The following is an 11754-nucleotide window of genomic DNA, read 5'->3' as shown; positions in this document are numbered from 1 at the left end:
TCAAAGTTAATCTGGAAGTGAGATGAAGGTTCCAACTTGACTCTTAGAGCAGCAAGGTTCTGGAAGCACCTCCCAAACATAGTATCAACAGCAAAAACCAACCAACCAACAAAAAAAAAAAAAAAAACAAACCAAAACCCCACCAAAAAAAAACGTGCTCCCTGCAAAATAAGGATTAGACTTGCTGATAGACGACTGCTTCTTCTAGGGCCTCTAATGGAGAAATTTTTTCCTAGAGTAGGCAGGGAATTTGAATCCTCCTTCTAATATTACATCAACAGTGCCAGTGTATACTGAACAACGTAGCATAACTAGCATCTACATAAAGAATTACATATGCTGCAGCTTGATTGCCATTCAGCTAACATTTTCAAGGAACTATAGACAATGATTATTTCCCAACTAGCAAATTTAAAACTCATCCGTGACTGACTAGGGTTCCTTCCCACCCACAGACAGTAATTCATTTATCAATATTCAATTTCCTCTGTCATCCAATCATTTCTGTAAGCTTCCACAGTCAGTTTTAATTAGAATATTCTGAGTCATTTTGTATCAACAGCAAATTGTCACCTATTTACCTCCTTTTCCAGACCACATTTGTTAGATAGTTCAGGCCTTGTAATTGTCCTCCACATGAAAACATACAATCCTGTCCTTCAGTTCCTCTTTTTTTTTTTTTTCAATAAGTGATAAATGCATAAAAGGCCTACTCTTTAATCCAATGCTTGTTCAATTTCCTAAGAGCTTTTTCTAATTTCTAAGAGGCTTTTTGGAAAAATCTATGCACAATATGTAAATTATGTCACCCACATCAACATAGTTGTTAACTTCTGCAAGGAACTATGATCTTCCAGGTACTGTTTATCTTCATAAAAGTTACAGTGATAACTCTCCAACATATGTTTATCCATTCCTCTGACTACCTTACTTTTTTCTTATGCTGTACTAATAAGTCAGACTTACTTGTCTTTGAATTCAGCTACACACTGAAACACCAAAAAGGCTGGCGTAATAGTTACTCCCTGCTATTCCTTCTGCACTGAGGTAGATTTAAGTGGTATACCACAGCAGCAGTCTGGTAATTTCACATTTTAATTCCCTTAGAAGTATTGGGTGAAGACCATCTGGTCTTTGTGAAGTGTTACTGCTCAATATATTGATTTGTTTCAAAACCTGAGGATTGCTAAAGAGAATAAAGCTGTGTTACAAAGGTCAATTCAGTTCAACAAACCTTACAGAAAACTCACATTTTGCAATATCATTTACCTAGAAAAACTCAACTACAGATGTGGCCCCTGTTTTTCAACAAGACATAGCTTGTTTGCCATCTTTCCAGCTGGGTTAAGTGAGGCAGGTATCATAAGGGAATCTGACCAAAGTTGTAATACTAAAGCTGCTATATATTCCACAATCTTGCTACAAATCATTTGCCTTTCTTAGGCCATTTACATTGCTTTTATACACACACACTCTGAAAACATATGAACATAAGGTTAAGCATCTATAAATACATTGCTGCTCTTGCAATATGTAATCTTTCCGTTTTATAACTAGTTCCCCCATGAAAAAATATGAAACAGTTCCTTAGTTTCACAGTCATATACACATACTGTATGCATCCATACAATTAAACCTACTCTGTCTTTCTCTCTACCGTTCCTTTCCCTACTCCCCTCATCTTCTAAAAAATAACCTGGAACCCAAGCTGATTGTAATAGGGATTTGTCTACTGGATGCTACATGTCTAATAACCCAAAATAAGTAAATCATTCTCATTTGATGGAAATGTACGCATCTTCCGAAGTTAGAATTGGTACGGAAGAATCGTGTTGCGTGCATCTTGTGGGAGCTTTTAGTTCTTGACTGTCATACACGCAAAAGAATAGCAATCGATTATTTTAGTTTCCTGACCTGAGATCTATACAAAGTGTTTAGAAGGTACTAGCAAAATCCCTGCTGAGGGCTGCCTACCAAAGAGGAACACTGATGAACAAAATAAAGGCTGGAGCCAGAGAGCCTGCTGAGCAACAGAGGTCAAGGCACTGCCTAACAGTAGGGAATCAAGAAAAAAATCAGGAGAACCTTCCCTTGACTGCGGCAAGGGTTGGGGTGGAGGGGGTGGTCGGGCGGGGAAAGAGGCCTGGATATGTCAGTGCTGGAGACCAGAAATTTCTGTAGCAAGTGCCTGAAACAGAACTTACCATTAAAGACCAACTCTGCTGTGCAATCAGCCACATCTTTTTCTTGTCTCTTCTTCTCTCCCCTCTATTTGTTCATTACCAGCTACAATGGGAAGGAAAAGAAGAGATTAAGGACAAGCAGCAAAGTTTGAGGAACAAGCAGTAGATGCCTCCTATAACAGGAGATAAAGGAAAAGGAGAAGGAATTGCGAATGTTTACACAATAACAGTTTATTTGCTTTACCTTGCGATATATTGCATCTTGATTAGCACTACTGGAACGAAAGGGGGCAAGGGCGGTTGGAGAACATCAAAAGAAAGCACAGAAGAATGTGGGAGGAAACTGGCCTAGATCTCTAACGGTGTTCAACACCCACAGTGCTTTGCATAGAAGATTTTGGAAACAGGCAGTTTATTCAGAAACCTAGATAAAAGTTTGGCTGTTTACTGTCAAAGAGGATTACTGAAAAAGTAATTTCTAATAAAAAAAATACTTTCACTAAACAAAACAAATAAAAACAGCTACACCATTCCTCAGTTATCTTTCATATAACACGAACGTAAGAATGGAACAGCCGCCACATTTGGCTGACAATTTGGTTGACATTTTGACACATCATTCAAATTCAGAGCATTTTTCTTCTCTCTGAAGCAAATAGATTTTGCTTTAAATAGCCCATTTCATGCAGTGATACTTGCATGCACAAATCCTTGGTTGTCATTCATGAAAAAGTGTTTAACTGATTTGTAAATTATGAGTGACTTTTAAAAGCACAGAGAGACTTTCACATTATAAGACAACAGAATTTGAATCAAAATGAAGAGTCAAATATAGAATAGATATCACCAAAAGAAGGAGACATTATGCTCCTTTTTTTAATTAAGGAGAAATAGCAATAAGCACACACGAGGACATTTAGCACTTTTCAGCATGCTTTTCTTCAAGCACCTGTTGAATTCCTGGACGCAGTCACTGACACGTAGCGCTCCACGAGTGAAGTGGGCACCAACCATACAACTCGTGCTCTGCAACACGAGCTACAATGCTGTAGCAAGAGCCTGCAGAAAACTTGAAAACATGAAAGCTCTGTCAGTAGAGGATTCATTCATGTCCAATTCAGCCTCACTGTACAGAAAACAAATGCTGCCAGTAACATGCATACTGCTCTGCTATTTCTTTCAGAAAAATTTCGAAAGGTGTTTCAGTTTATTCTATTTGATTTCTTAAGTTTGTGCTTACAACCATATTTAACTTCTCGTTTTGACTCAAATTCTGTTGTCCAATAATGTGAAAATCTTACTGTGCTCTTGAAAGTCACTCAAAATTGACAAATCAAACATTTTCACATGAAACAAAGTTCATGCCTAGCCTCACAAGGCTTAGCTCTCTTCCTTTTCTTATTTACATTCATACAGAGACATTTTAAGAGATTATAAAACATTTTTAAAAGGCGTTAACTTAAGGCCTGTTAACCTTTGTGGAAACTGAGAGACTTTCAGGACACAGTCACACACCAAAGTAGCATGGGCAACGATGGTGGTAATAGAACTGGGAGATCCCAAGAGAAGAGCAACAAATCTGCTCGTCTCTTCTGGCTTTTCAAAGATCATTAAGATACCTCTTTTGGAGGAAGAATGCAAAGGAGGTGCCATTAGGGCTTCAGAGGTTTTCCAGTGGGGTAGATCTTTCCTGGACAGGACATCTGGCCCTAGTCATCTTCCTTCACTAGATGAACTGTTATTAAACATTACTGCACTTAGTTGTTTTCTTGCTTTCCAGAATGCACAGCAGAAAGCAGTAAGAGAGTCTTAACACCAAGCAGGAAAAATACTGCATTATTCTGACAGTGATTTTCCTATGCCTTGGCAGACTACTTAACGCTGTTAATACCTTGGAGTGGCCCATAACTTTTGCTATGTGTTTTAAACTGATTAACTTCCTAGGCTGCTTTGGCTTCTGAGCCAAGTTTTATTTTGACAACACGCTGAGCGTACAGCTGTCTGGGCAAGTTATCTGCAACTAATAAAACTCTACAGTTATTTCTTTTTCTGATTTTTGACTAAATGAAAAAAAGCTTTTGTTGAGCAGTAAGCATTCTGTTTTGTTTAAAAAATTGTCAGGAAAGAAACCTCACCATTCTTCAGCTGCCTTGTTAAATGTAGATGCCATACAAAGTAGTAATGATAAACACCCTGCAGACTGATCAAAGTCCTGTAAGTGAAAAACAAACCCCACTGTTGCAAAATAGTTTGTGTACTGTGATTTTCTAAGCATACACAATACTCCCTACATGCTGTGCCATAAGCCATGGTCCTAGTACTGCTACACAATTGTCGTTTCTGCAGGTTTATGTTGTAGGAACAATGTAAATACATGAGACATTAATGCAGAAGTTGAACATCCCAACTTTTAAAGTTTCAGTATAAAATGCTTCAGGGAAGTGGAAGGGAAATGGATTACTTTAAGAGTATTGCTATATTCAAGTGTTATACACATAAGTTATATAAGCAAACTCATAAACTTTCCTGGAATCACATTGCCAAATATATTCAGGTAGAAAAATTAACATGCGAAATATTCTCTAGAAAGCTATTTTGACTTTCAGAACAGAGTCATCTCATGCAGCATTAGAAATGTTACTTGGTGATGCTTATCTAAGAAAGTTAAGCAAGTTTTAATTTGTACTGCAGAATGGAATTGCATAGAACTATAAAACACCGTCTTTTGAAGTGTTGTAAGTTATAAATGTCTGTTACATTATGAAAAGATACTTCATGTTCCCAGTGCAATATAGAAAAAAAAATAAAGGGTAACCATCACATTTCTGTATTGGTTTTTGATGAATTGAACAGCATTTTAAACTGTAAACTCCTCAGAACAGTAATCTCCTTATTCTTTCAAGCGGTTTGTAAAACACCAGGACAATTTCCAGTACCCTTTAAATACAAATTATATTGTTAATTTCAAAAATTTTCCATGAAAGTAGGTTCTTGCCAACAAGGCATATAAAGTTCCTAGTAAAATTAAAGCTGAATCAGCAACAATAACATTCATAACTATATATGTTATTTACCATTATTGCTAGTTACTCTGTCTTAACTTTGGCCTGGCTAATAATGTCTTGGTTGAACCAGTTCTTAAACCTTCAGCCTACTCAAGAATTTCATGATCTAACCAGTTCTTAGACAGTGGAAAAATGCCTGCGATTGCTTCAATACCTCTGTTAAAAATGTAAACTAGCAAAAATATTCCATACAAAGCAGGTTATTGTCTCTAGCCATACTGCATCTCCTATAAACAGAGCAAATCTAATCTATTTAATTCAGCAATGTCTTTCCATATTGGCTATGAAGCTTTCCAGCTTGAAAACTGAAAAATCTAATTAGCTTGCTTAATATCTACATTGAAATTGAAGTTTAGTGCTGTACTCCATCAAAATGGAAATTCTTTTTTTTCCCCATTCCCATCTCAAACCCATACAAGGCATGAAATTTCAAAGTATTCAACAGCAAGCAGTTTGAAAAGGGAAACAGAGCCACATGAACATGATTTAGAATTGCTGGTGTCCAGTTTTAGTTTTCCCACTCTTGGCTACATCACAAGAAGGAAAGAGTAATTTATAACCAAGCTCTTATTAAATACTACAGCTTCCAGCATGGGAAATATTAGTCTACCTACAACCAAGCTGAAGATTTTATTTCCTTCCACATTAATCTTGCAAGCACTGCAAATAAGCACAAGAAATTTAGACAGCAGAGTGTGAAAACTTTTTGACTGTCGCTCTTAGCACCTACCATGACAATACCTACTAGTGATGAAATTTTGCGTGTCTGGGGAATTATTTTAGAAATCATATCATAGCTTTAAATAAAAAAGATGGACGGGGATTTGTAAAAATTGGGTAATCTAAAAGGATTTAATGGTTAGCTTACAGCAGCAGTCAAGCCAGTCACCAGATCACACTGGGTACAGAATATGTTCTCTGTACTAGAACATTTTTTGGAAAATTATTTCCTTAGCTCTATATTTCTCAGGCAGTTTATTAGCCTGAACCCTGTCTCCTACACTTGAGAGAGTTCATAGCAGTTGAAAGACTTTGGAAATTATTCCCAGGAGCTCTTCTCTTAACAAACAGTACATAGGGGTACTGCTCTTGACGCTCCAAGCCTCTCTTTCCAAGCAATCCTGTACATTAGGTTGACTGACTAGAGTGAAAGCAGATGAAGTCCAGTACGCAGTAGCGTCCATTACAGCGATGCAGAAAGATATTGCATTATGTCGTACGTTCTATAAAATGGATTCCAAAGTCATTTAAACAGTGAAAGCAAAAATGTGACTAAAAACATTATGTGCTTTTTCACTGGCAAGACTCCCACAGACTTTATTAAGAACAGATAGGCTGTCCCTGGATGTTCTTAAGATTTCATCATTCAAAATTAAGCCATTTGCATAATCTGTGCTGAAAGGGAAGCCAGGATATTCTCTTCTTTTTACCAACGGTAGTAAAAAGTTTTGACCTTCTCCAAAAAAATACACAACAAAACCAACTTGTCATCTTTTAAATGGATACAAGCTCTCAAAGTCACCTTTAAAAATGCAAAAATCAGAAGGTAAGAAAAAATGGGGGGTGGGCGGGAGAGGAAAGGTCATATCTATAACTGTAGCTCTTTCTATTCTAAAAACTGTTCTCGTAATTCTGTTCCCTCACTCCTTTCTGGCTTGCTTCTGAGGTCCAGCTTCTCTGAAGCACAAGCCATCTCACCTACAAAGAATGCTGAGTAGCAGAATGAGGCTTTAACCTTGATTAGCATGTTTTAGTACTGTTCTCACAGATATACTAACAACTGGGGGGGACACACGACCAAAAACCAGTGTAAGAACAGCTTAGCCAAAAGAGAAATAATCTGTGAAAGCTTAATGACTGGAATTAAAGAGTACAGATGATATGGTACCTCTTTGCCTCAAAAGTTTCTGGGATTTTTAAAAAAAGCTCTTAGTTCTTTCTGTTGCGTAGCTGGTGTTCTAATTGTGATCATAAAAGCTATCTTTACAGCACTTGTTTTAAGCAACACGTGATGGCTTTGATAATTTAATAGTAATTCTAATGCAATATAGTAAATAGGAAAATGAAATATAGTAGGGGAGAAAGTATATATGTATTTGGCAAGCTACAGTAGCCAGACAGAAACGATGCAACTGAGCATTACTTTTTCGGGGCTATATATTCATAGTACGTTAAGAAAAACGTTCACATTTTTCAAACAGAGCCACATTCAATTAACTTTTCTTCAGGTTTCCCTTTAGAAATGATTCAAACCTACAGCAAAAAAATAAAATGCTTTGTCAGGGCTCTGGTGCAGAAACAGCATTGGTAGAAAAAGTTCGTGCACACCACATTATGGGCCACTATATTTATAAAAAGATTAGATTCTATCACAGATGAGCTCTCTGAGCCTGAACAGTGAATCTGTACCATCCCCGGGTCACAGTGACACAAGGCAGACACAGGCTCCGGGACTATCTCCTTCCAGGCCCTGTGGTCTTGGCCTCCTTCACAACGGAAGGAGTCTCTCATGCTTCTGAGACACATCTGCCCAGACAAGTTCCCTCATAATTTCACCTTGCTGTGGGAAGCGTAAGCACAGAGCTACAGGGAGCAACAGGCACAAAGCAAGGAAATACAGTTTCTGTAGAGAAATACATCAGTACACAGAACACAAGTTTAGACTCAAAGAATCATTTAAGGACTGCAAATACCTCTCTCCCAACAGATACTTGGACTGATTTTGTTCAAAACCTCTAGCAAAGGTTGTCCTACACTTTCTCCAGCTCCTACTTCTCATTCATATGGGTTTCTAAACTAGACAGGCATCCTCCTTTAAAATAGTCATTGTTAGTCTTCTCATCAGTTGAGAAACTGAAGCTGTCCCAGCAACACAACTGGAGAAATACTTTGCCCTCTTCTTTCTCCCCTCAAAATAGTTTTCTAGGAAGAAAAACTGTGCAAAGTTGAAAGCCGTGCTGGCACGTATTCGATGGTTCAGTGGAGGAATATAGATAGCTTTCATTCCTCTGTCTCAGTCATTTCTTTATCGCATCAAATTACTCCTACAGAATGGATTGCCCAATTTACAGCCATTTATGGTGATAAACAGAATCTTAAGTAAATCCAAGCATAATTCCCAGTTCACAAGGATCACCTCTACATCTTTATGCAATTGCTTATTTAAGAGTTCCTGCATCCACTGCCATTATTTTATGGTACAGAAAAACTTACTACAGCAGAAAACCATGGAAGGCCTCTCCCAAGGGAATAAGGAGTTCCTTTAGCCAGGAATTTTCAACCTTGTATACACAAATCTGTAGTAAATGTAACACATGGAAGACTCACACGCGACAAAGGAAAAGAAAAGAAATTGATGGAGTTTTACTATTTCTTCTTGCAAAATAATTTTTAGAAAAAAGGTAGAAGTACCATAACCAAAAGACTGCCAAAAAAAAAAACCCTAAAAATTATGTTTGTGTTCTTCAACATATTAATACTAGGTAATTTTTGTTGTATTAGGTTCAGAGAAATGTTTTATGTACACATTGGGCCAAATCCTGAAGGATCTGCTGAGGGGTTTTTGTTGGGTTCTTTTTTTTTTTTTTTCCCAGACTTTTCAGTTAAACTAGTACACAGAATCTACTTCTAACCTACCAAGGTTTCTCACCTGCCACGGCAAACTTTGCCTGCCTTATTAGCTACTACTCAGAAGTGAGCCTGAAATGACCTTTTGATACAGACTCCAAAACCTGACCTCTGCTTCTCAAAAAGCCTGTGCAAACGACAGTTTTGACTGAAGTAAAACAAAACCACTGGAAAAGATATTCTGCTAATATTTGTTCCTTAACATCTCTGTTCTAATTCCTTTGGAAATCAGCATTTGAAATCCCTGTTTTATTGAAATCAAAGATAGCTTTTTTTTTTTAGGGTCTTTACATCCCTCAATATATGGAAAATCAGTTTTGTTTTTCTGAGGCTTCCATTTCTTGTGCTTGTTAACTGATCTGTAATATTAAAGTAGATCATCATGTTTCCCTCCCTTACAAAAAGCATAAGCATATTCAACAACCTAATCAATCCTAATTAAATAGAAAGTCACGGAACACTTCTCTCAACCAAAATAATTTAGAAATGCCCTTGTGTTGATGGCTTGCAATTTGCAGAATTCATTTTTCAAACGAAAAAGACAGATGTATTTTTCCCTGATCTAAAGGGTCTGGATAAATTAAAACTAATTGGTTTTATGTGTTTCTGATAATTGAATGAGATGCACACAAGCTATGTTATGATGGAGGAAAGAGCAACCCTTAATTTTTATAAATGAGATGCAGCAAATGACAGCATCTTAAAGTCTATTAAAGGTTAGAATCACACAGTAAAACAGAGCTCTGCTCTGTTAGAGTCTTAGAGCATGTACCAGAGACCTTTACAGTACCAGCACGAGTAGAGTCACGAACAGTGTTTTCAATGTAGTTCATTCATTGCCAGAACTGGTTGAAATGAAACGTGAACAGAAAAATCTCAATTCTCACTTTCCAATCTTAACACATTCTTGTGTGTACAGCCAACTACATTAGCAGAAGTAGATAGCACTTCACGTGGTTTCTGTAACTCGACTACTTGGATGACTGCCCCTTCTATATAAAAAAAAAATAACAAAGTTAGACATTATCAGGCAGCCAGCCAAATGGCAGCCAATTAAAACATTTCAAGGACTCCCAGGTAAGTGCTTTAGAAGCAAGCATTGAAGTGAAGTTAACAGCTGTTAAGTTTGTCTGTATTTTGAGAATGAGGCACATTCATTTTACACTGCAAATTTGCCCATTAATGGTCATGGAAACACGGCTGTTTCACATTAAGCAACTACATAGACGCACGTCAGAATCTGGCATAACAGCACAGCACCCTGGCTGGATAGTGCCCATCTGATGCTGCTTTACCAGCGATTCTGTGACCTTCCCTGAAATGCACTGAGATACCTAGAGGAAGACAAGGAGAATAGAAGTCTTGGAATTATAGCACTTGGGAATAACACGAATTTCACATGACTCCTTTATCATTACGCTGGATATTTCTATTCTGGCAAGCTGGAAGAAGAACTGATATTTAAAACACCAAGATACAGAAACTGACTGAAAAATATTTAGCAACTTGCTACCAGCTAGATTTACCTGCAAAAGTCATCTACTGGTGCCAGTCAGTCTGGTAGGTACCCAGGGAAAGGTAATTTCAAGAGAACAGTATGAGCTCCACTCGATGCACCATCAGTTTGGGGTATAAGAAAAAAAGAAACACTGGCTGGTAGGAAAGAATTCTGTAATGAACTGGGGCTAGTAAAGCTCAAAATCTTAACACATGGGTAGAGCTTCCCCATCAGAGATGGGCAGAAGATCTCTGTGAAGCACAAGCATTCCTCCGAGCATCTAGAAACATCTGATTCATGCCATATGCTAACCCTCATTGCTTAGATCAGCAACACTCTGACATGTAAACTGCACAAGTACGCTGCTCTTGGTACAGGTCATAAAGCTTGACAATAGACAGCAGACAATTCCTAGGTTTTCATCCTTCCCAAATTATTCCATTCTCTGGTACTAAATATATTTGCAACAAGTTTCTAAGCAGAAGAGCGGTGGAGTCAGATTTTTCTTGGGTCTCACACCAAGCTGTTAAGAAAAAAATCATGGGGAAAAAAGGCTGAGAGTGTTGGAATACTAATATTTAAACATCGCACACAAAAATCACACCTCATGTATTTTCTTTAGTTGAAAGGACAGAAAGGAAACATTTGCTCCCAAGATAACAAAGGAGCCCTCAAAAATCTCTCCAGTAATCTGATCCTTGCCAGGTTCACCCATTCTTGTACTGTATAACCAAAAAAAAATAGTAAGCCCACCTGCCCACCAAGCAGTCTTTTACATCAATGTATATTATACTGAGAGTTGCTGGAAAAGAGAAAACGGCCACATTCAAAAAGGCAAAAAAAAGAGACAAACCTGCAGAGTCTGCCAGACTACTGAAAAGTAGGTGTGTCCACATGAATCCTAGAATACTTTAATATATAATGAATGTGATACCTCTTTCAAAATCCAAATTGATTGCCAAGTTAATTCATAGGATTTATGTTTTGTAAAATCAGGTTACCAAAAGTTAATGTACACAAAAAGACATGTAGACTCACCCTAGAAGCTCAAAAAAATAGACTGGTCTTTCACTTTTTTCCTCGCTTCTGTTCTCTTTCTCTAAATGGACAGAAAAGATCCATTTTCTGTGCAAATCCCTTGACACTTGAGTTCAGCTCTAGCCATCCCTACAACAGGCACAGGAGGAAATAAAATAAAAAAAAAAACCCACCGAAAAAACCAAACATAACCATTTGCACATTGTATTTGTATGACGGCAGAAATGCAGAGAAGTACATTAAACCACATCCATAATCATAAGCAGCAAGCTTTCAACACTAGATTTGTTCTATTTGCAACAGAGACACAAGCAATAAATGTCACAGAACTGCATGAGTTCAG

This window comes from Gymnogyps californianus, chromosome 10 (assembly GCF_018139145.2).
Source record: "Gymnogyps californianus isolate 813 chromosome 10, ASM1813914v2, whole genome shotgun sequence".
In the NCBI taxonomy this organism is placed as follows: Eukaryota; Metazoa; Chordata; class Aves; order Accipitriformes; family Cathartidae; genus Gymnogyps; species Gymnogyps californianus.
The sequence above is the reverse complement of the archived record's forward strand: the minus strand, read 5'-3'. Positions refer to the sequence as shown.